Source organism: Corvus kubaryi, unplaced genomic scaffold (genome assembly GCF_017639235.1).
Source record: "Corvus kubaryi isolate FWS band 111438036 unplaced genomic scaffold, C.kubaryi_AGA036_p1.0 37397, whole genome shotgun sequence".
Lineage (NCBI taxonomy): Eukaryota > Metazoa > Chordata > Aves > Passeriformes > Corvidae > Corvus > Corvus kubaryi.
In genome coordinates this window covers 16392814-16416369 of record NW_024581136.1, presented here as the reverse complement: position 1 = coordinate 16416369, position 23556 = coordinate 16392814, and the positions used below count along the sequence as shown (strand labels likewise).

At 41.3% G+C, this 23556-nt stretch overlaps 1 protein-coding gene across 11 annotated transcripts in view; it reads left to right on the top strand.

Moving 5' to 3' along the window:
* Positions 1-23556, top strand: part of NLGN1 (neuroligin 1) — a 430790-nt gene that overhangs the window by 104700 nt on the left and 302534 nt on the right. For 4 of the 11 annotated variants that reach the window (XM_042042164.1, XM_042042163.1, XM_042042162.1 and 1 more), the window contains exon 1: positions 12002-12545. The exons of 2 other annotated variants lie outside the window; for them this stretch is intronic. The gene's annotated coding sequence lies outside the window, so the exon portion shown is untranslated. Of the gene's footprint in view, positions 1-12000; positions 12546-13501; positions 13513-23408; positions 23430-23556 lie in introns of those variants that run through there. 5 more of the 11 variants (XM_042042165.1, XM_042042161.1, XM_042042155.1 and 2 more) reach the window with 3 other exon arrangements.

Here is a 23556-nt window from a genome sequence, read left to right as displayed (position 1 = left end):
CCTCTGAGTTTACCATTCTGTCTTCATCCCATTTTGCTTGCCTTACACAGTTATGTCATTGGAACAGTCAAATATTAAGTCTGGATGAGGGTAAGGATTTATATCTTCCATTATATTTCCCTTAATATTTTAATTTTCTGTCCTTTTGAACCAAGTATCCTCTGTAGAGACCTGTGTTTTAGATGGGTTAAGGAATCCCTGAAGACTTTGGGGTTTAATCTGAGCAAGAGCCTTTTTTCAGTCTGGTCACTTCTTCACAACAGAGCTGAAGGGGAGAAGTTTGGGCTGTGAATCATTGGAAACACCATCTGTATTTTAACAGAAAAAAAGATGACACAAAAATCTGATCTTGTCTCAGTGGACGTGTTTCTTTCATTAGGAGCCAGAGGCCTCCAGGTGTCCTCTGGCCTCAGCTTTATTTGAGTCAAAAAACAATTTCAGAAACATATGTTGACTGCAGTAATGATTGGTCAGAATGCCTTTTACTTGGTTTTGTGGGTTTTTTTGCACTCAAGAATTTTATTATGAATTTAGCAAGGTCTGTGTACAGGAGTGTGTTGCTACCTTTTTTTTTCTGCAGATAGTAAATCTATGTACCTTCAAAAACTTCCAGTGTAGGCTAAGATATGTTTTAATCTTCCTTCAGTAACAAGTTCATGAATAACTTGAGCTGAACCTTCACTCTTAATGGTGCACAGTTTCCCAAAGAACCAAGAATGAGCTGATGGGTTTGGGGGGAAAAGATGTTTCATTTAGAGGGATTTGTTTAGAGAAATCTTTTTTCTGGCCAAGTCTGATCAAACATGCTGTGAATAGCAAGAAGTTTGATCTAGGAGCTGGTTTGCTCTTTTATTTGTAAAACGCTTGCTTTGGGGATGTTTCAGAAGGCAGGTGTGAGATGGAGAATAATGTACATATGTTGTTCAATATTGGTTTAAGTTTTTTTTCTTGATTGAATAAGTTATATGACTTGTTTTTCCTTTTATTAACTGTCTTTTTTCTTTCATATAAAGTGTAGGTAATGTCACATCTGTATAAATCAATATAACAATGACATTATGTATGTATATTATTATTTAACCATTGCTCTCTAGGGCATAGTTTTGTCAGTCATATTTTACAGAGAGTTTCTGTTGACTGTTATAATCATTACAATCTGTGCAGTGGAAAAATCCTGCAAATCCCCATTTTTTGGGTGTTTTGAGTGGTGATGGTGTTGTATGGGTAAATAGCAATGGGGTCTCTGAATATCACAATCCTATAAGCGTTACAGGAAATAAAGCATGAAGAACATGCAGCTAAAACAGTGAACAAATGAGTACTCTGTAGAGAACATATTAGTGCACAGAATTTTTCAAGTCGTCTCCTGTGAGAGAGACCCGTGAATTTATGCCTGTAAATGCAAAAATGTTAAAATGCATTGATGTCTTTTGGAAGCCTGTCAAATGCACACTTTGTGCTGTCTTGAATTATTACTTGTGTGTATATTAAGCAGGCATCAAATTGTGCTTAAATCAAGGATAAATGACTGCTGGTTTGGATGCCTTTTTCTGAGAACTGCCCAGAAAGGAGGGTGAAATTGGAAGTTGTATGCAATCACGTTTCACCGATATACAATGACATAAACCTTATCATACATAAATCTTTTAGGTGATATCTAGGCAGAATGAACTCTCTAAATTTTCCTTCTAGCAAAATTCTTTTATAAGCCAGATACAATTTATTCTAACATTGATTTGACGAGCAACGTTTTGTAGCTCTCAAATAATTTTGACCCACAGTTTTATTCACGGGTCCCAAGCACAAAGATGTTGCTCGAAGACCCATCCAACCTGACCTTGGGTTTTTTTAAGCAACATGTTCCAGCACCTCACCACCCTCTCAGTAAATAATTTCTTCCTTATCTCTAATATAAACCTGCTCTTCATCAGTTTAAGGCCATTCCCTCTTGTCCTATTACTCCATGCCCTTGGTCATAGTCCATCTCCAGCTCTTTTGTAGCTCCTTTAGGCGCTGGAAAGAGCTTTAATGTCTCCCTGCAGCCTTCTCTTCTCCAGGTGAACACTCCCAGCTGTCCCAGCTTGGCTCCAGAGCGAGGGTTTCCAGCCCTTGGTGTATCTTTGTGTCTTCCTCTGGCCTCACTCCAACAGGTCCATGTCCTTTTTATGTTGGGGGCCCCTGCTCACTTCTTCCACCAGGCTCAAGATTTCTATTTCAGCTTCTCACAACACCAACCTATTCGTATGGGTCCACTGCTGATGATATCAACTATATACATTTATCTTTTGTTTACCAGAAAATGAAAGGACTGATGAGAATGTTTGGTGTAGAAACAGAGCTGCCAGCCTGAAATGCTGAAAAGTGATTGTTGTCAGCAACAAGCTTCAGCTGCTTCCCTTAGGATAATTTCACACATCACGCTGACAGGACGTTTCTGCTGATGCTCAGTCTAAATATTAATGTGCTGCCCTTCGTTCTTGCCAGCCCTCCCTCTGATACTCCACATTACTCCTGGGTGTCTGTATCTTTGGAATACATGGACTGCTGCTGTTTTCCATTCTCAGGACTTTTTTCCTTTCTTGATCAGAATGCTTGGCCTTCTCTTCTAGGGACAAGCCCAAAAGATTCAATATTTGCAAAACTGAGTGTTTTCAAAGCTGATTCTAGAGCTTTTGCTGCCCGAACGTTTGTCTACACCCAAAACTCCTGCACCTCCTGTTTTCCAAAGAATGAATGGAACATAGCAGGGCAAGGAAATTGGTTAAAGGATATAAAAACAGGTAGAAAGTAACCTCATCTTTTTAACTTAATTTTTATTGTATACTACACACCTCTTTGGAATACCTTAATTGCAAATTGAAAGATAAAAATTCAAATAATGATGACAAGGGTGTGTCCCTGAATATACACCTTTCTTTCATTATCAAACACTGCCTCTGCATGCCATTCTATGTTCCATATTTGCAAAAAACCTGTCATAAAGATGACTATCTTTGGATGTCTGGAGTTGCATGAATCAGTAAATTGTTTATTTTCTCAGTGGGAGTGCACTCAGGACATTGAGGAGCTATTTCCTCCTAATTAGTTCCCTAGAGCCCTCTTATAAAAAAACCACCTTAGGCTTCAAGGAGTCTCTTTGGGGTCATTATTTTCTTGATAAATGTACTCCCCACCACTCCAGATTTCCCAGAAGGGAGACTGCAGGGCAGAAGAATGTTGTGTTGCACCATATAGTCCATGATTGGTTCAAATTACTCAATTTACCCAGTATTTTCCAAAAAACCAATCCAAAATCATCAGTCAGCCACATCCTACTTCCAGTGCTGATGCCAGGCAGTCATTTTCCCTCAGAGCATCATTGAACATGAGCTCTCCTCAGCTTGTTTCTTACTTTGATGAACTGGATGGCTGCAGGGACTGTACTGAGATTTGAGACATTTCATTTGGGATGTTGCTGGTTGTTTCCACCCCTGATAGCTCTGTAGGAAAGGAGTGGACAACGCTGATTTTGCTCCTACCAGGCAGAGATTATTGACCTGTAAAATTTACCATCATATTTTATCAAGCCACTCTGAGATGTCATTTTGTCAGATAGGTGTGCAAATGCAAGGTGCTTTATCTTGTCTAATCTTTGAAAGGTAACCTGCAATCAAACCTCAGACAATGCTGAAAGATGTTGTCAGTTATTTAGCATGCGCTGAAGAGACAAGAATGTTTGTTTTGGCCTTTAGATCAACAAATTCTTGCCCAAAATAAAAGTATATTCTTCATTTTAGACTCAAATTTTAGCTCGATGTGGTGTAAATGTGTTTGTTTTCACCTGCCACAAACCCTTTCATGGTCTGTATCTTGTGATTATTGCTCTGTGATAGTTGTTCACCTCTATGATTCAGTATTGCCAAGTTCTACATTGTGTTTTCATTTATTCTGCTGGTGCTGAGCTGACTCTAATAGAGTTTTAGGCTGACTGAAGCACTGGGCTTAGGTTCCCGTGGCCTAAATCCCCCCTAAATCCCAGTGTTTTATTTTGGCCTTAGCAGACTCCAAGACAGTTGGGTAGAGCAGGCACTGCCAGTGGAATTGCAGCTGTGAAACGCTGGACTGTAGCAGATGTGTTCATGGGCTCCTACAGGTATGGTCTGACTCAATCTGTGCCAGCCTAGCTGCAAAATATGGACAAACCTGGGCTGAAAAGTGCTGTGGAACTGTGGCTGCCCATCAAGGGCCCCATCATCCAGGACTGTGGCTGTGGAAGGCGGAAAACGGTGCCTTGGGATAATTCCCCCTTTAACAAGGGCTGCTGCAACATCCCTCTGCACACAAATGCCTCTTAACCCCTCTCTACCTGACATCACCTTTCCAAGCTAATATTCCCAGAGTCAGAGAAACACTTTTGGTTTATTTCAGTGGAAGTTTGTTTGATTGAAGGCTGAATAATAGAAATAAACCTTTTTATTGATAGGAAATCCCCCTTTTTTAATCCTGTGACTATGAAAATATCACACAGAAACGTCTCTTAGGTTTGCAATGTGAGCTTGCAAACCTCTCTTGCAGTCTGAATTTCATGTGTGCAGCACAAGGCCACCATCACTGTAAACACTGAGAACAGCTGTGAACAGAGAAAACGAAAAGCTGAGAAAAACAGGTGCCTTTCAATTTGTACACATTATTTAACATTGAACTGACCCATAACACAACGTTAGGTGCTTTATTATATTTGCCCACCTTAGAAAGAAGCTGAAGCAGTAGCAGTGGCTGGCTCAGGCGTGTGGGGAATGCAGCCACAATGCCTGCACCCTCTACTGGCTGATGCACAGACCACGGAGTTAGCTGCAGGATTTTTTTCCCAGCTATTAGAGTAAATTTCTCAGCTGGAATAATAACATTTGCCAGCAGAAATTTTATAGCATCGTTATTAGTAGAAATAGGAAATTTGGGTGCTCAGTTTGTCTGGAATAGGAAAGGAAGTGAAAGGTCTGAGAAATAGAAAACTAACGAATTCTTTCATCTTGCCTAAGAAACTATTTGTTGAGAACCAGTGTGCTCACTTTCTACAGCAAGGGAATGGCAAAGTTTGGCACACAGAAGGAGATTAAGCTGTATTTTGCTAATTCTGAATGCTAGAGACATTGTTCATTAAGTTCTGCAAATGCCAGATGTGGGGGGAGAAAAAGCAGTATTCTGCAATCAAGACCTAGAAATTTGAAAATTAAAATTCAAAGTCATGTCTTTCTGGGTGCGGGATTCACTTCAGCCACAGATAAGTATTACAAAGTATTTGTATAGATTTAACTTTCAGATGGTTTTAGCTGATCTTGTTATAAAAAACAGCTGCAGTTTCAAAGTCCATGTAGAGAGCACTCTGTGACATGACCACAGTGTAGAGAGGATCATACACTCTCCTGGGTTATGACATCAATTAAATAATAGCCTTATAGGCTGCTGCGGTTTCTCTAATGATGCTTCTTTCTCTTTTTTAACTTTTTCTTCTAGTCTGCCTACGTGGATGGCAGCTGAGGCTTCCTGAGGTCGCATTGTTGCTGTCATGGCAGACAGAGGTATCTGCAGGTATTTTGCATAGAGCAGGGGTGCTGTTGGTGTGTCCAGTTTTCCAGGGTGCCTCACCGTGTAGATCTGGTGTCTATGTGCAGCAAGAGACACAAAGGCTCATAACCAAACATGCACCCATTACACAGCTACAATGAGGAATTTTGTTGTTGCTACTCTGCTATTAAATCATTTGGGCTGCTAGATTTTACAGGAATAGTATTATTGGGCTGTAAAGAACAGCTCACTTATGCTACAGTGAGATTTTCAGAAACCACAAGTGATTTGATATGCCTTCAGTTTACTTTCTTAAAAGTAATTGTGTTTTCAGAAGGATTATTACCCCTCTCATTGCCAGTTAGAGATGATGCTTCTCTGGGTCCTTCAGTTCAGGAGCTCTTCAGGTGTCTTTGCTTTGGAGATCCTTGGCAGTTTCTGTTCTCTCTGCTTTGCCTGTGTGTTCTTGCCTGTACGTGTCAATTTTGTGTCGTTTGTCATTGTGCAGTGAATCGGATTCCCAGCCACGACAAGCTTTAAGACTTACTAAGATAAGCAGGTGAATGTGTTACAAAGTCTGTACAACAGTATTTTCATATCTATGTTATCTCCTGGATTTCCCATCACCACTGATGCTGATTAATGCCTCCAAAGTACAGGAATGTGTCCTTTATGAAGGGTTTTTCTGTTGGTTCATTATTTCCCATTGCTTATTTTGGCAGAATTTCATAAGCACTCCTCATATTGACTCCTCCACAAAATCAGTCAGTCCCACACAACCCTCTGGGGTGGCTGGCCTCTTTCAGAGGCCTCTTAGTTCCCTGCAGGAGCACAGACTTGCTGCTGCACCTGCAGGCAGCTGCATAGGTCAGTGCCAAACAGCTGGGGCTGGCAGAGGCTGCCTCTTGACCTCCCTCTCCTCCCCAGCCTGGGAATCCCTACATGCCTTCCCCCTTCTCCTTGGTATGGGAAGATTGTCTCTGCCCTGGTTATAAAAAAATCAGAATGGATTAGACAGAGTTAAAGGCAGGAAAGATAAAAGAGTTTGCTCAAGGTCTCCACCCAGTCACTGGCAGACCCAGACCAGGGTTCTGCTCTGACTCCCAGCCCTACCCAAACCCCAGCACGCCCCAGCCTCTTTCAAATGCAGCTCATACAAAGCAGATTGGAAGTGATTTACTGCTCTTTAGGAGTGTTTTCAAATTGCATCTTTTTCAGTTGTCAGGAATTAACTGCGACTGCCTGAGTTTTAATTAATGGATCATGTTATTTGGTGCATCTGAAAAGAAAATTTATGAAACATCTTTGCCTCTTTTGGCCAGTAGCCATAATGACAGCCAGGCCAATTATATCGGTCACCAAGTTATCGGCGCAATCGTAACTGGAGGCAAACAGATGCCAAGAGAAGCTGGTAGTAAAATCATGATGTGTTTCGGTCATCTTATTACTGACTGATTTAAATAAGGGCCTAAAATGCTCTGTCAGTACAGAGAGTGTCAAGGTTCCAGCACGTCTTAATTCACAGAAGTTCAAGCTTTCCTCGCTTATGGAAAGTGACTGGTGAAAAAGGAAAAGGTATGCCACAGTAAAAGCACGTGGAAAACAATTTACTGTTTATACTTGAAAATGCTAACCATCTAGGCTATGTGTTCCTTTTTCTCTGCTGAGTTTAAGTATTAGGAAACAAAAACCCTCTGATGAGGTTCCTCCAACTTCCATTTCATCACATCAGAGATGAAGTTGGCCCATAGTTTTCTGTCATTTGCTTGCTGGGTCTAAATGAATACAAACTGCATGTAATAGAGATTCAGAACAGCAGCTCCTTCAGGGAATGTCCCTGTGTGCTTTCAAACTCAGCACGTTGGAAGTAGAATACAGTATGTGCTCAGTGTTAGGTTTAAACCAATTTAATTAGAAAAATTAGAAATTGGTCAGCTTTCACACAGTATGAGCAGAAAAATCTTTGTATAAATGCTTTCCATAATTTAGAAAACAAAGTCTAGCCCAGTAGTTTCCTCTACTGGGTCACTGCAAACCAAGGTACTGCTGGATTATGGCTTCAAATAATAACCGAAATTTTGGGAAGGAACAAAGTCATAAAACTCCTCTGGACTAAATGTATTCCCAGCCACATAAACAAGGAAATGGATTTTATAATTAATTCAGAGTTCCCTGGCAAGCACAGCGTTGTAATGTGTTGTAATCTACTGATTAAGTTCCAGTAAGAACACTGGCAGTGGCTTTTTTTATCAATATCCGTCTTTAACAGCACCCAAAAGAACCTGAAATTCTGAATCTCAGACTAGCCACGGGTGGATTGTGCTCATCTGAGCATCCAGTCAACACTTGGAGAGGGGTGAGTCTGTAGGAACAGGGTTTGTTTCATCTTGGGTCCTGTTTCCTTCCTCTTCCCCTGTTGTCGAGCACTGTGTTTTGGGAACACGGCACTTTGCAGAAAATTGCTTTTGAGAAGTTCAGACTGAGTGGGTGTTTGAAACCTTCCAGCAAAGCTTTTAATCCAGTAGGATTCTTCTTCACAGAATGCTTTGCCATCCATCAGGCCACTGGTCATGGCTGTTAATTAAATGAAAATGCAAAATAAATCTACAGTGCAGAGATACAACATAGCCAATTAAACATCCCAGCACAAGGTGCTAATGATAAAAAGTGAATGTCACCGAGGACAACCTGTATGATGTCAGAATCCAAATCCCATCAGATGAAAAACTGCATGAGCCCCATCATGGGCTGGGAGGAAGGAAACCAGTGCTCCTGAGTACTTTAAGTGCAGCAGAGGTGGAGGTGAGGCTGTAAGGGATGGCAGTATTGGGCACTTCTGTGGGCAAGAAGGAGTTAAAGTCGGAACCCTCAGACTAGTGCTGTTAATTTTCTTGACTTCTGATATGTGAAACTCTGACCAGTTCCAAAGGAGTTCTTTGCCACACAAGCAAAGCATTGTATTTTTTAAAATGTATTTGTTTTAGTGTAAAAGAAAATACCAAAGAAAGCAAATGATAACTGTGTTTGGAGCAACTGAAGGACTGTCAGGGCCCTGTGTCTTTGTGAAGATGCTCTGTGAAGAGGGATGGCCTCTTTAAGTGGCTCTTCTTGGCGAGGTTAAACCAAATGAATGGCAATAACTCAGCAGTTGCAGCTAACTACAGCAGCTCATAGACAGGCATTATAATTTCATTAAATATCTGGCAATTGGGGCAATCTAAAGAATATAAATGCACAGAGATGAGTAATCTTAAGTTTTGTAAAAGCAAAGAAAATATTTAACAAAGTTATTGCAAGACAAAATTTAATGAGCTATCTTGAGACAAATTAATGAATCTTTAGTATCTTGTATATGTAAACAATTCCACCTGTTCTACCTATTAGAAAAGTTAATTTTTTTTGAGAAACACAGTCTGATAAAATTTATACTTGAAAAAAGAACTTGAATGTCTTAAGCTATATATTTCAGTCGCTCATGAAACTTGTGTTGCATCAAAAAGCTTGCCTACCATCAAAGCTTTGGGTGCATACTTAATGTATCTCAATGTGCACTTTAGCTTGGATTGCTAGTTGGGATCTTCTTTCTTCTTTTTAGCTTTTGATTGTGTGTTTTGCTCTTTTTAGAAGTTAGGTGCTTACATGAGGGTTGTATGAAGGGATTCATGTTCTTAAAACAGAGAAAATGGAGCAGAGGAGAATTTTAGAATATTGCAGGATGCTGGCCTTTGAAATTTCCACGGATTTTCAGTCCATGGAAATTTATCTCTCTTTTCATTCTTTTAATAAATGCAGATAACACAACCCTATCAAGACTCAGCCAAACTAAATATTAAACAATGCCAGTCTTTAAACTAGTTTTGCATTCCCTAGGTTGCAATGAAAGTGTATTTTTTTTTGACATGCAGGGCATTAAAACATATTTAACAAAGTTCTGATCAATTACAGGTTCTTCTCCCCTTGTTTCAAACAAATTCGAGCATTCTCTACACGTATATAGGCATGTATGTGTGTATATTGTAGAATGGTTTGGGTTGGAAAGTACCTTACAGATCATGTAGTTCCAACCCTATATATATATAAAAAAATACATATAAATATATATATAAATATGTGCATGCAGGCCACTTAGTTCTTAAAGGCAAGGACATCCTGGTTGTAGACTGAATCAGCACCAGACACTGTGCTGGTAATACCAGCATGTCATGTATTATAATATATCAGAATATAATATATTATTACCACATATGTAGGCTCAGCTGTTGCTACCCCATCTCAGTAGAGAGGTATTAGCCCCACACTTTGTTTTTTAAGCCAAATATCCCTTCCTGAACCTGCACAATTTTCTGGAACTGGAGACAAATCTTGTTGCCCTCCACAAGCCAGTATTTCTCTTTCCTCAGCAGCATTTTGGCTGAGAGCTGTTATGCTATTGAGGCCCCTGGAGGGAAGAAGGAGGGAAATGTTTGAAGCACAGAGGATGGAAGTAGAGTGAAAGACAGTGGAAAAGCTCTGGAAAGGAACTCCAACCTTGGGGACAGGCCAGAGCAGAAGTGATCTGTGAATGAACTGATATCACACATCTCTGCTGTGAGAGGGAGTCAAAGAAAAACTTAACGTGCTCAACAATTTGGTACCATTTCTGCACAAGTGAAGATGGGCTAGGACCAGATGGAGACTTGGTGGCCAGAGGTGGGATTGTTACAAGTTGGGTGTAAATTATCAGCTCCTGCCACCTACAAAAGACACGGTAAAGAGAGAAATTGGGTAGATTTCCCCCCACAGTTAGTAGGGGGCAATCTGCTGAAATGGTACTCAGAGCACTCCAAGATGTTCACATGGTGGCTCAGGGAGCCTGAGGAAGATAGATACATCCTCCTTGAAGGAGGGAGAATAAAACTTTGCCCACTTGGATTCCAGTGGCTCATAGAGTGACAAGGAGAGTGCAGTTATTTTATTCCACCTTTATTTCTTACTTTTCAGTACAAAAAACAACCCAAAGATAAAGCTCCTCCAGGGTTTTGTGTGGATGAAGAATGGCAGAATATCTCACCTGGTATTGCCTCTTTGGTGATAGTTTTTAGGCTGTTGGTTGATCTGTGGCTGGTGGCAAGTGATTGATTTTCATATACAAATTTTCTTTCTAGTTTTGAAACCCTTTTTTTTTTTTTTCATGTAGTATTCCCTTGAGACTAACAACGTGCACAGGATTGCTCTGTCAGCAGAGTATGTTCTGCTTTTCCCTCCCATACCTGAGAGCTGCACGCTTTTGGTGACAGCCAAAGAGTTAAATTTCAGAGTACTGAAGGATTCTGGACTTTCATAATTAACCATGGACTATAATAGTTATTGAGACAGGTGAAAAATGTGGCCGGGCCACGATTATTCCAGTACATGGGAATGTCACAGGATAAACTGCTGCTGTGTCCTGTCACTCCTGCTATGGACATTTAGATCCAGATCCTCAGTGGGACTCAGAGACATAAACAGCCCAGCGAGGCTGGGACTGACCTTGCCTCCATTGGGATGTGCTCTCAGGTGAGGGTGTAAAAGCTTATCAAATTATCAGGCACCTCCAGACCTTGCCTGGGGCTGTAGGCTTGGAAACATGAGTGGGTTTGCTGCGCTTGATTAGTGTCAATATTTTAAACCAAGGTGGATATTAACGAAGCAAAATACAGATTTTAAACACAGAGTGAAGGGAAGTCCCTCCTAAAATAACAGAAGCTAATGAGCTCTCTACAAGAGGCTAAAATCAGGATGTTTTAATGTGTGGATGTGGCCGTTCTTAAAAAATGAATAGACCTTTTAGCATTCAAAGGACTATTCTCCTTGTCCTTCTGATCCGGCCTTCCTTTCTCCCCACGTCCCCTGAGTTTTCAACTTTCATTCTCTGCTGTGATCCTAGAAAGCGTGAGTGCTGGGGTCGGAGAATATTTTTTTTTCCTCAATTAGAAATAATGAAAGAAAGAATAATGAAAGAAAGCAATGAAAAATAAGTAAAAGATTTCAAGAAACAGCAAGGGGAAACAAAAGGAGTCACTTATACCTTGTGTGCAGACAGTGCCAATCCAAGTAAGTGAGACCACGGCCTCATCCTAAATTACACCCGAGTGAAATATTTGAGTATAATCCACATCTCTCTATACAAACTATATATAAGTTACGCAATTTGGGCATAATTAACTAAGAGGCTGCAGCCCACCCGCACGCACGCAGGTGCGTGAAGCACCTCCATCCTGCGCTGGCATCCCCTCGTACCCCGGCGCTCACAGCGGTGCGTGCGTTCCGTGCCGCTGCCCGCGGCCGCCGGAGGGACCCCCGAGCCCCGCTGCGGGGCCGTGGAGCTGCGGGAGGGTCCCCCGGAGGCCGGTCCGCCCGGGGCGGTGCGGGGCGGTGCGGGGCCGGGGCTGCCCGCGCTGTTCGCCGCTCCGCCGCTGGGGGTATCTTTGTACCATTTTTCATCCAGCAGCAATTTGGAGTGGAAACGTGTAATAGGGGAAAAAGCAGGGATCTCGGCGGTTTGAGCGAGCCGTGCATCCAGGAGCCAAAAAAGATTAACACCCCTCCGCACCCCTCCGCGCCCCTCCCGTGCCCCTCGGGGCACCGTCGCGGCTCCGCGGTCGCCCGCCGGACACCGAGCGAAAGGGATTCGTCTGGAGGGCAATTTCGGATCGGGGGAGATCTATTGGATTAGTGGGATTATCTGCCTGCAGACGGAGAGAAGTAGCGTTTGATCATTTCCATTGCCTGCCTGATGGTCGGATTTACATGGAGGTGGCTCCGCACGGATGAGGCTGGATTCCGGATGGGGATTTCCAGCCCCCCCTCCCCGCGCCCCGATCCCAGGAAAGGGGAGAAAAATATATAAAAATCGGTATAATTGGGAAGTGTCCGGAGCACTATTGGGAGCCCTCCCGCTCCCAGCGGCTGGGAGAGCCGGAGGAGGCGAATCCAGCGGATTACAGCTTCAGCTGCGATTGCGGGAAAGCGGCCGTGAACTGGTAAATACTTTGATGCTCCCGGCGTGCGGGGCGAGCCCGCGCCGGGATGGAGAGGAGGGAGGGGGCGGCCGGGCCGGGATGCAGCAGGGCGGCCGGGATGGAGGAGAGAGGGACAGCCGGGATGGAGCGGGGCGGCCGGGCCGGGCGCGGGGCCCCGGGGAGGGCAGGGCAGGGCGGCTGCGGGGCTGAGCCCGGGAGCGCTCGGCAGGGCCGGTTTCCGAGCCGTGTGTGCCCGTGTGTGCGTGTCCGCGGGCAGGGGGATGCGTGCGGGGCTGCATTCGGGGCTGCGGGTGCGGGGCTGCGCGGGGGCTGCCCGGCTGCGGCGGCGAGCCCGAGCGGTGCCTGCCCGGGGGGATGCGCGGCGGCGGGAGCGGCTGCGGGGTGCGGGGGTGTTTGCGGGGGGATTTCCGCACACACACTCACGCACACACCCTCCGCACCCGCCGCCGCCGCCGCCCCAGCGAACTTTTCCTCCCCCGCCGCCCCGGGGCCGCCGCCCGCCTCGGGCCGGGCGCGCAGCTCCGCGGGCGCTCCGCAGCTCCCGGTGCCTCCCGCAGCGCCGGCTCCCGGCCCGGCTGCCGGGCCTGGCGGGGGATGGCTTCTTCTATTTCTTCAGACATCTTCTTTCTCGCCTGGGTGCTGAGTGCTGGTTCTTCTGCTCCCCCCTCAGCCCCCCCCCCCCCCCCCCGTCCGCCCCCCCATCCTCCTTTCCTGATGATCGCACTAGAGCATCATCTTGCTACAGGAAAATCAATTTTCAACAGGTTTAATTAAAATTAATCAGTTAAATTACTTAATATTAATTGACTTATAATTAAAGCCAGAATGTTACCTTGGAATCAGAAGAAAGGATGTTGTCTGGAATAATTTTAAGGATGCACATGGTTTAAGAGCAATTACATTCAAATAACTGTTTAAATAAAACAAACCAGGGCTTGATTATAGTGTTGTGTTCTTGCTGGTGCAGGTGACACAATCTGGACTGGCCATTTCGTTCTGTAAATTTGCTGACCTTTTGAAGGAATATCATTTTAGTTTGACACCGGGTTTGCTTTCTGGAAGGCCAGTTTGTTTTAGCTCTAACAACTATGGCATTAAAATCCACTAGTATAAAATGGAAATATGTCTTGTAGAAGCTATAAATATCAAAGTGAATGTTTTTAGCACGTTTAGATGTTCTGTGAATTTGAAATGAAGCAGATTTTTCTTTTCCTCAGTATAAGTGCAAGAAATTGTTTTAGGAATTATTTTTTGCAAGCACTGCCATCCACTGTGGCAATATTTGCATTTATCCAGAGCCTTAGTGGGACCAGACCGTACTGGTAAATTCACAGAGATAATTCACATCTGAAACCATGTATTTTTGGCAATGCTCACAATAACCTTTTCATGCTCCCTTAAGACCTAGGTTGGTTTTTTTGTTTGTTTGTATTTTTTACAGTAGCAGCATTTTTGGTGCATCTACAGACTATTGTTATTGCTGAAAGAGCTGTACTGTGAGCTTTGGGACATTTCCCCCTACTTTTTTTCTGGGCTGGCTTAGTTGAAGCAAAGGATACTTATGAAATTGCACGTACTTTATTACAAGCACCTTACAAGAGAAAGACCCATGCATGGTATAAATGAGCATTTAAAAATAGAGCCCATTATTCAGGGCCCTGATTTTCAAAGATACTGATTCCCATTTACTGCACTGAGACTTGTGTGGGCTCAACAGCTGTAACACGCAGACCACTTCTGCATCTTTGAAATTAGATTTGCAGATTGGGAGCCAAAAGCTAAGTAGCCATGTTGGGGAATAGTGGTTGGGAAGGATTACTTATTTTTTCTTTTTTTTTTTCCCCCACTCTATTACTGGTGCAGGATGCAAGGTTAAAGAAGACTGCTTCTTAGTTACTTTTTGATAAATGACACTGTTTTTCTTCGACTGTAGCTACAGATTGCAATGATGTTGCAAAAGCAGTTTTGCAGCAAACGATTAGGAGATCCTTAGATACCTACGAAGAGATCCCATTTATCCTGTACGTTTCATGCGAATCATATGCAGGCTGTGGGGAGAAAAATGAGGCTGAGGATAATCATGCTAAGTGTGCTGGGAAGCAGGGTTTGGCTGAACACCTCTGTTTTGTGATTAACTGAAGTAGCAACGAAAGCCATGAGAGTGGTTCAGGCTGTTTAAGGCAGTGAGTGTAGGAGCGAGGAGGAGAGCTGCTGTCCTGATGCTGCTTTGGTTATCTTACCCCTTCTCCTAGAGTAGGGTAAGAAGATAATATCCTAGCTGTTGATACTTAAATGTCTTTACCAAAGTGGGTTTTCTCTGGATTATTTGGCTGGAGGTGGAGCAGTCTGCTGAGGAGGGTTGTTTAAAGACTGGGACAGAGCTGTAGGCAGATAAATTGATTTGCAAGTGAATGGAGGAATTTGAACATGGTAATGGTGGTAGTTGTATTTTTTATCAGTTTACATATTTAATATCCACTGGCATCCACACAAGCATAAACCACTCTAATTGTTCAAATGGAGTCTGGGGAAAAGGGAAGAAAGCAGAGACTTAGATGTGGTCTCAGTTCGTAATGGATTGGCTTGCCTTTCTTTATTAAAAGCAAATATATATTCCCTTCTAATAGAGATGTAGAGCTGTATTACACATCCTTGTCTAGCTCTGAATTATTTGTTTGATGTCATATTTATTATGGTTTTTTAATCACATGAAAAAGGAACTATTTAAAAATTAAATAGTGAAAAAAGAAGGGCAAAAGGAGACAGACGTTCTTTGGAAGCAAATAATGAAAATATAACATTTTGCTAGAGATCCAGTAGAAACCTCTGGGGGTTTCTTTTAATAAAGGATGGGCAGTTATCAGTCTGATCCAGTAAATGATATAGTTTCTGATTAGTCCCAGATATCCCTCCATGGTAAGTATAATAGATAATGATAAAAAATAGGTCCTGACTGATGAATAAAGGCTGTTCTAGAGGCTTGTTTCCATTACTGTAGCCCTGGTTCTGAGCTCTGCATTATGAGGGGAACATAAGCACTCACATGGGGATGCCTGCCCTGATCCCTAGTTGTTGCACAAGAGTTTGTATGGAAGGGAGGGAGAAAAAACCACAAAACCAAAAGAACCTGATGGCAAAACTTCATCATGTCTTGCATACTGAGAGCATGTCCTGTAATTTTAATAACAAATGATGACATTACATTCCCCAGGATTACTACTGAATTAGCAGGATTACAGGGGGAAATAATTTTGGCTTCTTGGTGACTCAGCTGCACGTTTCCACCTGCCTGTGAAGACCCCATGTTTTTTCCAACAGACTTTGTTTCTATAACTATTAATTGCATATTAATGATGTTTTGTGTATTCTCCAGAGATAAAAAGGGACTGGTTGGCTGCTTAGTGCCCTGTTAAATTTTACTGTGCACTCACTCCACCATGGCACTTCTCACTAGAAAACAAAAGGTGGTGTGAGGGAGCACCAGCTGTGTGAAACCAGGGGGCACAGTGTCTGTACTGTAAATATCCTCATGGTTACCAAGCCACGTAAAGATCTGGGCTGTGCGTAGCAGGGTAACATGGTTTTTCCACTGCTGTGGTCAAATAAAACATGAGGCCATTAAAAGAAAGGCAATTTGAGTTCTCTTTACCCCATTTGTTGAATTCTTCTGTTTTGTCCTCATAATATTTTCTGCATAATCAGTTTTAGTGTTGCCTTTGGGTAGCTTTTTACCTTCTGCTGATGCTTGGTTAGGTCTTTTGCACCATGAATGTAATGCTTGGAAATTAGCACCACGTGACTGTAAAATCACAAAAGTGGTCAAGGACACTTTACAACTATAGTATTTCAAGTAACTCAAATTCCTTCAACGAAGCAGAGAACTTAAATGGCAATTTAAAAAGATGTTTTCTAAATCTCCTCAATCACATCCTGCCTAGAGAATCCATTAGCTCACTTGTTGAACTGGTTCTGGGAATTTAATGAGGGGAATACACTTATGTTGTGTTTTATACTTTTATTTAATTACATCTTGTCTGAAGCTTTCGAGTTCAATATCTGAACTTAAAGTTGTTCCTTAACTTTTGCCTTCCCAACCCCGTCCCCCAGTTTCCAAAACAGTACTTGAAAGCAGTAAAGTGTTATGTAGGCACACAGTGTTAGAAATATTCATGAGGAGAAAACGACAATTTAGTCAGGAGAAACCTTACAGATAGACTGAATATTTTGACATTCTCAAACCTGCGCAAAACAGGCACTGTGGGATGGGGCTTTTGTTCTTCAACTGGTTTCACAATGATGGTTTATTTCTGTGGAGAATCTGGGCCCTGGAACAGTCACCACGAGACGTTGCTGCTGGGTCAGGAGACCCTCTGGTCACTGGAGTCGTGGTCAGCGTGGCCAGGACATGACTACAGGGGGACTGAGCCTGGTTGCTATAGCTGAAATAAGTCTCTCACAGACAGGGGTAGAAAATGAAAAGAGGACAAGGAGCTGAATAATAGGAGCTACACGTGAAGTCAGATGGAAAGACTAAATCTTTGTAGACGTTTAATGGTGTTATATTCTAAGCTTTTGGGAAATTTTATTTGAAATTTTTTTTACAACAGTAAATATAGTCTGTGCTATATCGTATTTCTATTTCATGTGAGAGAAAAATTCCCCATCTATGGCACAACACTTTACTGCTACCATTACTGCAGACTTTATAGATCAGAGATGTGTCAGCATGTTAGCTTTAGCTGTAATGCTTTTTTTTTGTGAAACCTTATGGGCCTTGCAGTCACTTTCTCATACTGACACTCATAAAACGTTCAAGTTCTCATATTTATTATTTAATTTGCCTCCTATATAAAGCAGCAGAGCTCTTTGGTACATGAATATGAAGCCAAAAATGACAGGCAGGCATGAATGGGACTAATGAGTTTTAATAATGCACGTATTAGAAACTGCTAAAGGAAGTTTAATTAAGAAAAACAAGTTAAGCATGAAATTCATTTTGGAACAAATGCAAGTAAAGTCACAGATGTACAGAATGCTAGATCACAGGAAACAACCTCTTCAACTTGATAGATCCCTCTAATGCCAGTATTGCACTCAAGTTGTAGTGTGCACTCTGCAGTTCTGGAAAGCCTGGTAATACCAGTCAAGAGCACTTTCAGAGCTGAGTTAGAGATGTTGGGTTTGTGATTAACAAATTATGTTTATACGTCTGTGAATTTTGTGATGAGTTGGAACTTGATCTCAATTACCCTAACGAAGTCGGGACCATCTCGACCATCTGATCAAGAACAGAAAGCATGGGTTCTTTTTTCTGCCACAAGGAAGTTTGCTGGTCTTTTTCTTTAAAAAAAAAAAAAAATCATCTTGTTGAAGAGCTAGTTATTGATCTAGCTCTACAACAAGGGTTTTGTATGCTTGGAACTGTTACTGCATTTTATCCGAATAGAACAACAATTCATGGACAAATCTGAGTTCATTCAAGCATCTTTATTTGCAGAGTTCTCCCTCAAGAAGTGGTATTATCTGTATTCTAGCTTTTTTTATCTTGAATTCCTAACACCCTACTGACCAGGAAAATACAAAAGTGATATCTTTCTTATGAATCTGATATGAAAGTTTGCCTTGGGGGATGAACTAGCATTAAAGGTAGTATTATGCTTGATATTATAGTTGTATTAAGGGTGGTGAAGAAAATTCAATTAATTTTCCTCATATCATTAACCCCAGTGAATCAAGGGTTTAGCAGGTGAAAAACTTTGTTAACAATTCTATAACTAAATTTTTCACCTGCAAGAGACAACAAAAGGACAATGAGTTTCAGGAGCCTCTGTGTGGGTTCTAGACACTCTGCTACAGTGATCAGATGAGAAGCATGTGTCTATTTTATGAAATATGAATCAAAGTAACTCCCACTTGACCTAATGATATGCAATGCACAGATTTTGATACTGAAGTTCCCAAATGAGAAACATCTGGGGTTTTTTTTCCAGGATGACCTCTGATTAACATGAGTTCAGTGGAATTTCTACAGTAGGTCAGGGAATCTTTGTGTCCTGGAGCACAGAGCAGCCACCAACAGAATGGCCATTTGATCATTTAGCTGAATAGTTACAGTACTCAAAAGTGAGGATAATGTGTGGTCCATTTAAGAGTTAACCATAAGCTGCTAAAAGGAATAAAGGTTCACTTCAGTGCCCATTATATTCCAAGCCAGTGCATCTGTCATTTTTGATTTAAATCTGTATTACTTAGCTGTCTAAAACTTTACACATAAGTGACAGAGTTACCCATTCTTTCTGTTATGGGTAAAATCACCATTTCGTTACCTACTTACTGTGCAAAATGTCAGACAGCTCTAGTCTACATTAGAAAATTGTAGCCAACTTCTGGTAATATAAACAATTATTTTAGATAAGAAGTAGAACTATTTTAAGAAAATGATTTATTAATATGAGTAAATGGAAGATAATAAGACTTAACTGACCCTCTTCTCATGGGCTTAATTTGTCTAATTCAAAAACCGTTTAATAGAAATTTTGATCAGAATTCTTCCTATTTTGGCAAACTAAGATGCAGGAATTATTTAAAGGGATTTTTGATCATGAAAATACTAGTTAATGAGCATTAGTGAATATTCCCACTAATGGCAAAGAATAAAAATTTGGTGCAGTTGAAAAATACATCACAGTTTAAAAGAGTCTTTAAAGACATCTACTCAATTTAATTCAACTTTTCACTAATTTTGAAGCACTCCATTGAATACTTTATACTACTATATTTAAATATTGTATTTTTCACTAACTGGTTACGAGGTTTAGTGGTCAAAACATCATATCAAATTGAGGTAAGGGCACTTAGGTATCAGTTTCTCTGATCTGGGAGTGATATATTTACACAGCTTGTAGCATCTGGAAATCTTTTCCACTGGGTTGTTTGCAGATTCATGTAAGAATGCTTGTAATTTCATCTTAATGTGGGGTGGGACTGCGAGCCCATAAAGATGATGTCTTATTTATACCTTTGTTGGCCATCTTGGCAAGGGTTCTGCATCTCAGTAGGGCTGGATTTGTAGCAGCTTTCTGGAGCTACCAGACCTGTGGCTGCTCTGAGGTGGAGGGGGTGCTGGCATATGGGATCTGACCAAACTCCACCAGAACTGTACCTTTCTTATGTATATCATGTATTCAGGATTTCAGCCTCCTCTATTATCATTTCATACACCTGATTTTTTTAAACAAATATGGTTAATTTCTTGAACCAAACCCATGCAAATCCCATCCCTTTGGGAAAGTATTTAGGGAAGTATGCAAGAGCAGTGTCTGTTCTAAAATATTTCACAGAATGTTTTGGGTTAGAAGGGACTTCTAAAGGTCATCTAGGTTTTGGTAGGGACACCTTCCCCTCCAGGCTGCTCAAAGTCCCATCAACCTGGCCCTTTTTACTACTGAGAGAAAATACACTGTATTTGGAATAGTGCTTCCCTTTCTAACTTGAAACATGAAAGAAGAGATGAGGAATTTTGTTCTGCATCTCTTGAGGATTTGTCTGATCATGTTTGCAATTGGTGTGTCACACCAACCCAGTGTTCACCCTTATCTTTCCTCTAATGGTTTCTGTTCCGCTGGCCGTGTTCCTGCTTGGCTTCGTAGCGTGTTTTAGAACACGGATTTCTTCTTCGAGACATGAAACATCTCTGGGTTCTCAGGTCTAAGGAGAGACTGTTGTAAGTAAAAATGGATGCAAATGTAGCTGGTTCTGCTACATACAAAAAAAGCTATTTGCACTTGTGTTCTGAAATGAAGTGGCGTTGTGTGGTGTTCCAAACTCTGCAATCACTTTGAATGTTTGTGCAACTGGGATTTACTAGCAAAGTTGAGGTGGAAAGGAATTTTTAAGCATGAATATCAAGCCACAGAATACACCTTCAGCTGAAAAGAAAACAGCTTTTTAGGGCAGTTGGGAGTTCTTTATCCTAGCAATAATAGCCTTTACATGTACTAAAGCTGGCATATGGCCAGAAGCTTTGGGTACCACCAAAGGTTTTATTAATCTTTTGAAACTATTGACAGGTGGTACAGATCAAACCTTAAGATTTGGAGGTCTGGGCATGAGTAACAGAGGAGTTTAGCTGCTGCAGTTTGCAGGAGATGTGACCTGTTGTGGGATGCCCTGTGTCATTGGAAATGCAAAGATGCACTGAAGCTCTCTCGGATTGTTCACTCCTCAGCATACTAAATGCCTCTCTAAAGTATTTCAGAATCTGAGCTATAAAGTGATTTGAATTCAGAAAGGAAGATAATAAAATAATAGATGATAGAAAAAACCTCTGTATAGTATAGACTGTTCGAAAGAGCATGAAAGACTTTATCAAATACCTTTTACGGTAGAATTCATTTGCGTTACCACAGGGAGCAATTGTGATTCTCAAATCAAGACAGCAGTAAAATCTGAAAATGTTTCTCCTCCTCCTCCTCAGATCCACATTATTTTGATGCTAAATCTTGCCCCAGATTTATCATTGCTACTCTTTGGTTTATTCTCCTGCCTGTCTCCCTGATCATTCCAGTTTATTCCTTCTCTTTTTTTTCCACTGATTCCTCTTCAGCTGAGTCCAGATCCCAAGGGAAAGTCCTATGTAGATCACCTACAGGAAGACTGAGGAGAATTTTGTCCAGCATTGACTCTCAGCATGCTCCTGGCCAGCTTCCCTGCTTGCCCTTGCACCTAGTGCTCACAATGAAATTTTGTCATGAAAGTCTCAAAAGATTTGATAAATCAGTCTTTTTATTTGCGTTGAGTTTGTGGTTTTGATGTGATAGCTTCAGGGCAGCCAATGACAGGATTGAATGTCTGACCTCTCAGTCTCAAAAATAAACTGTTCCTTAGACATTTAAAAAGAAAGGCTTGAAAAGAGCAAATCCAACATTCAAATTACAAATAAAATGAAAATATGTTGATTCAAATTCTGCAAGTGCTCAACAATTTGCTGCCCTGTACAACCTATCCATCTATTCATTGAGGCTACTGCCCAACAATTAATTAATTAGGAATAGCAAACACAGAACTGAGTTATAGTCTCACCTTTTTACCATCCTGTCTTTGCCATAGAGTCAAACCTTATCCATGGGAGGCAAACCAGAACTGTAGATCACAGCAGAGCTGTTCAGCTGCAAAGACAAACCAACAGATAGACAAGCTTAAAATTATAGCCCAGCTCTAGAATTGGCTTTGAGTTTACATTGAGTTTACCATTTAAGTTTTCAAAAGTCTATTAAAAAGTTGTCTTAGAATTGAAAACAGGTGCTAAAGGAATTATTAGTAGCATCTTGGTAATTTTGTGCATTGAACCAACCCAGCACCTTGAAATGAAGAAGGGTGTTTTATCCTTGGCACAGCTATGCTGGATTTATTGTCCTCAGACCTTCCCCAGACCATGTGAATTAGCAGGAAGGCTACTGAGGTTAAGTTCCTGCTATTTATAAGTTTGAGTTTGAAAAAAAGAGAAAGTGCATCTTTCCATTCCTGACAGGAAAACAAACCCTTGTGGGTTTTAAGACCCAGTGGAAAAGGCTTAAATCTTTGGAGGTTTTTTAATACCACTAAGGAATAGGCTTCCATCTCCCCATGTGCATTACTCAGAAACCTGTCTGCTGGCTTTGTCTTTACTATTTCTCAAGTAATACCCTACTCCCTCCAAAATCTGAAATGCTACAAAGCAGCAATCCTCCGTGAGGGGAATGTCTGCCATTCCATGTAAGTGTATTAAAGTAAATGTAAACACATGCATCAAGTTTGGGGAATTATTTTCTGCAGCTAAATTGGTGCATTTCCAGCAAATACTGAGAATATGCAGCTGGAGAATGAAGGATATAAGCCTGTTTGTTAATGCAGTTTCACAGTGAAGGTATTAGAATTAGCAGAGAAAGAAAGGGAAAGAGAAAATTGCAGGAAAGCTTCATCTATCTCCTTATTGCCTCCTGAGATAGATTGTTCAGAGCTAAAGGAACACTAGACATGAACCAAATCTCCTGCTGTCCTATATAGCTTTTACAATCTCCTTTTTAATAACCCAAACTGCAGGGTAGTCTGACTATTAGACAAGCCGTTCTTTTGAATTCTCTCTACAATGTGTATAGGCATGATAAAAAAAACAATTCTCATTAAAGCTGCCAATGCTGTTTCAAAAGCAGGTGGTTTAAAATGTTTCCTATACAAAGCAAAACACATTTCTTGTGCCTTACACACTGCTTAATAGGGAGTGTAAGATTACACTGCTATGTTGTGTATAACACTGCATCTTAAATAATAGGATATTGTAAGTTGTGTTGGAAATACGTTTCACATGAATGTGGAAGATATAATGATATGCACTGAGCAATTTTCAGAAGTGCTGGAACACAGTCTTGTGTGACAACCTCTGAGCTAAAGTAGTTGAAAATAGCATCTGGAATTTCAGATTATACAGTCTCTGATCCTAACTGATTATTTTTTCTAGAATATTGTTCAGTCAGCATGTGGATATATGAAAGATAAGATTTCTACTGTCCTGTGGGAATGCTTATTGTTTATAAGTTAAGGGTGGTAGGAATTGAGTGCTCTCAACACACGTTTTCATTTTTCGCTGAAGTCAGTCTTTTATAAGGAATGCAAGATTGATCTGACGTAAAAATTGTGATATACAGCTCCATCCCTAAGCTGCCTGTTCATATCCTCTTCCAAACCAGTTCTGAAAAAAACCCCAGCAACCTACAGAGGTCCACTTGTACTTCTGTGCAAATTCAGAGTTTGCCATTCACTTCAGCAGAAGCAGATTTTGGTCCTTCATTGATGTGAACGCTTCACTCTGTGTTTTTCATCAGCTATCAGAAAACCACATAAAACATGGTAATTCAGGTTATTGTGAATGAGCACAGTAATTCATGTTATATTTTAAAATTAACAAAAATATTTTTATGTATTATAAACTGCTTTTAATGAAATAAAATGCATTTGGGTCTTCAGTATGCCTATC